The following is a 4,146-nucleotide window of genomic DNA, read 5'->3' on the forward strand; positions in this document are numbered from 1 at the left end:
TTAATTACATCAAGATTTGCAGCTCAACAGCCATTAACACTCATTCCACACCTAAGCAAGAGGCCATTAGCGCCACAATAAAAGGCTGATCCGCTAACTGGCAACACTCCCGCTACTCCACACCTGATTGGCTCACACGGACACCACCACCCGTGACGTCACCGCTGCCGCTAATCTAATTGGTCCCCGTGTTTCCTAATTGACCAATGATAAAAGGTGCTTCTCCGGGGTTTTAGAGAGAGAGAGAGAGAGAGAGAGAGAGAGAGAATTGCTAAACCGAAATGGAGAGACGAAAATAAGAGAAGAATAGAAAGAAGAAGAAGAAGAAGAAGAAGAAGAGAGAAGAGAGAGAGAGAGAGAGAGAGAGAGAGAGAGAGAGAGAGAGAGAGAGCAATATTGTGAAGGTAGGTAAATATTAATAAATCGAGAAAATACTTGATATATATTGTGGGGTAGCTCTCTCTCTCTCTCTCTCTCTCTCTCTCTCTCTCTCTCTCTGTCTTCCTGTGCACGTAAATCAAATATCAGGTTATTTTCTCTCGCTCTCTCTCTTTCTTTTCTTTCTTTTTTTCTTTCCGTCATACATCAAATCCTCTCTCTCTCTCTCTCTCTCTCTCTCTCTCTCTCTCTCTCTCTCTCTCTCTCTCTCTCTCTCTCTCTCTCTCTCTCTCTCTCTGGTCTTCCATCCATCACATTTCTCTCTCTCTTTTTCTCTCCTTCCTCTCACTCCCTTCCTTCCTTCCCTCCTTCCTTCCTTCCTTCCTTCCTTCCTTCCTTCCTTCATTCCTTCGCTCGTTCATCTTCCTGGCTTCATTTCCCAGCGAGACCGAAGCAATAAGTTTTCGAAGCTTCACTTAGATAGAACCCGTATTGGCGTAAGACTATAGGAGAGAGAGAGAGAGAGAGAGAGAGAGAGAGAGAGAGAGAGAGAGAGAGAGAGAGAGAGAGTTTACATGGTTCTTACAGTTTAAAAATCTCTAGTTTCAAGTTAATAAGGGATTTTAAGTGTTTTCAGAGAGAGAGAGAGAGAGAGAGAGAGAGAGAGAGAGAGAGAGATTTTACGAGTGTTTTCATGATTCTAATAGTTTTAAAGGCTCTAATTAAAGTTTATAGAATTTTTACAAGTATTTTTAGTGAGAGAGAGAGAGAGAGAGAGAGAGAGAGAGAGAGAGAGAGAGAGAGAGAGAGAGAGAGATGGATAGAAAAAAAAAGGAAAACATTTTGACAACACTTACCGAGAGAGAGAGAGAGAGAGAGAGAGAGAGAGAGAGAGAGAGAGAGACAGTGAAATACAAGGCCACGTGTCCCTAAGGGGTGTGGTGTTGGCAAAACATCCAACAGTGTGGAGTCTCGATGGTGTTGTATTTGCCGCTAACAAGACTCCATCCTGGCTCTCATTTATACCACACCACACCACACCAGCGCTACTACACCACCACACCACCACCTCAACACACCACGCACTCTACACCACACCAACACAGCCACTACACAATCTTCTTACACCACTACACCACACAGAACACCACTAACACCACACACACTACACCACACCAACACACCCACTTCACCACACCACAAAGAACCTTCCCAATACACCACTAACACCACCAAAGCAACACCACACACTCTTCACCACACCAACACCACTTTACAACTGTCTTACACTACCACACCACGCAGAACATTCCTAACACACCACTAACACCTGCACAGCAACACACACACACACACACACACACACACACACACACACACACACACACACACAGGATAGATTTTTTTAAGTTAAAGAAGAAAATTCCATTAGAGACATTAGCCCCTTCAGTACTGGGACACATTTTTACCTTGAGATTTGTTTACCATTAGACCATTTTATTGACATTAGCAAGGGTCTATGGAGGTCAGAAGATTAATGGTCGCAGTCTTCACTTCTAACCCCTTCAGTACAGGGATACATTTTTACCTTGAGATTTGTTTACCATTAGACCATTTTATTGACATTAGGAAGAGTCTATGGAGGTCAGAAGATTAATGGTCGCAGTCTTCACTATTCTAACCCCTTCAGTACAGTGACACATTTTTACCTTGAGATTTGTTTACCATTAGACCATTTTATTGACATTAGGAAGGGTCTATGGAGGTCAGAAGATTAATGGTCGCAGTCTTCACCATTTCAATCCCCACATAAGTTTCTGAAGCTGTATAAAATCACCAAATGGTAAACAGAGTGAATATAGAAACACGTCATGGAACTGAAGGGGTTAAAAAAAAATATAGCTGGCAGCGGTGGGATTCGAACCCACGCCTCCGAAGAGACTGGTGCCTTAAACCAGCGCCTTAGACCGCTCGGCCACGCTACCCTGCCCCGCACTGACTTTGGTATCGTTTGCATCTTGGGTATTATCGCACTTATTCACCCTCTCGCCTTGGTATCGTGTCAGAATCGTGTAATTGTTGTACTTATTAAACCTATCGCCCTGGTATCGTGTTAGAATCGGGCAGTTATCGTACTTATTCACCATCTCACCCTGGTATCGTGTCAGGATCGTGTAATTATCGTACATATGAACCCTCTGGTATTGGTATCGTGTCAGAATCGGGTCATTATCGTACTTATTCACCTTTGGGCCTGGTATCGATGCTGAAGCGGTGGTTGCTCTTCTTTTGGCGTACCGGAAGTCAACAGAAAAGAAAATGCCTATGAATATGAAGGAAAGAAAGAAATGTCTACCACACTCTACATTTCTCATAAGAAAATTGTTAAACTTAAGATTAAGCACAACTGCAATCAAATGAAATGGTGACAAGTGTTCAATATTGCCTCACCGCCAACACCTCCCTGCATTGAGGGAAACTGTTCTTGTAGAGTGGTAGTTATTTACTCCAATGACGATCTGCGCAAGTTTTTCACTGTATATTTAATTTCTTGAGTCCCAGATGTGTTCTTTTCCCTCGGCAACTCTAACATCTTCTCTATCTGTGGAGACCACATTTTCAAAACTAACTCCGTGACGTCTCCACGTAAACAAAGTCGCAAATCGACTAGCAAGACCAACATGTTGCTTTTCATTTGCGACTGATTTCTGCAGTCGATAGGCGCCGATTGCGAGTCGGAAACTCTACGTATGAAAAATAATGATAATAATAAATAAATAAATAAATAAATAAATAAACAGTCGCAGTGGCACGTGTGAATCCGCCTTTACTGTAACAATAATAATAATAATAATAATAATAATAATAATAATAATAATAATAATAATAATAATAATAATAATAATAATACGTAAAATGCAAACAAATAATGAAATAAAGAATAAAAATAACAACTAAAACAACAACAAATATAATTACACACAAAATAAACACAGAGAGAGAGAGAGAGAGAGAGAGAGAGAGAGAGAGAGAGAGAGAGAGAGAGAGAGCTGTCAGAATAAAATATAGCGATCCATTTCACTCCCTCACTCGCTAAACTATTACTATTAACATTTACTATTTATCTCTCTCGCTCCCTGCCTGTCTGTCTGTCTGTCTGTCTGTCTGGCTGGCTGGTCTGTCAATTAATTTACCAATATATGTTGTACACTTGGTGGTGGTGGTGGTGGTGGTGATGGTAGTAGTAGTAGTAGTAGTAGTAGTAGTAGTAGTAGTAGTAGTAGTAGCATAAAACATAGAAAAGCAAATATATTCTCTCTCTCTCTCTCTCTCTCCCCTTCCCTCATCCCTCCTTCCCCTACCCCCCAAACACCACCACCACCACCACCACCACTTCAAGACAAAAACACCTTAAAATGTCTTCCTATCACTTTCCCTTCCGTTTCAAGACAAGGTGAAGACAAGACACACAGGTGAACTCATTAACATTTACCTGTCCTCCTGATGTCCTCTCCACACCTGTCTGTCCCTGCCTCACCTGTGCAAAGGAAGAAAAACATGATAAACCAGGTGTGTGTGTGAGAGAGAGAGAGAGAGAGAGAGAGAGAGAGAGAGAGAGAGAGAGAGAGAGAGAGAGAGAGATTGTATTTGTTTATTTAGTATTCTTGTCCTCCTCCTCTTCTTCCTCTTCTCTTCCCTCTCCTCCTCCTCCTCCTCCTCCTCTTCTATTTATTTGTTTGTCTGTCTGTTTCCATCTTTCTCTTCTCT

General features: G+C 41.8%; 1 non-coding gene across 1 annotated transcript; it reads right to left on the reverse strand.

The window, feature by feature from the left end:
• Positions 1-2,281: 2,281 nt before the first annotated feature.
• On the reverse strand, positions 2,282-2,363 carry Trnal-aag. Its single transcript has one exon. It is a non-coding gene; the product is annotated as a tRNA-Leu (tRNA).
• Between the last annotated feature and the right edge of the window lie 1,783 nt (positions 2,364-4,146).

Source organism: Portunus trituberculatus, chromosome 36 (genome assembly GCF_017591435.1).
Source record: "Portunus trituberculatus isolate SZX2019 chromosome 36, ASM1759143v1, whole genome shotgun sequence".
Lineage (NCBI taxonomy): Eukaryota > Metazoa > Arthropoda > Malacostraca > Decapoda > Portunidae > Portunus > Portunus trituberculatus.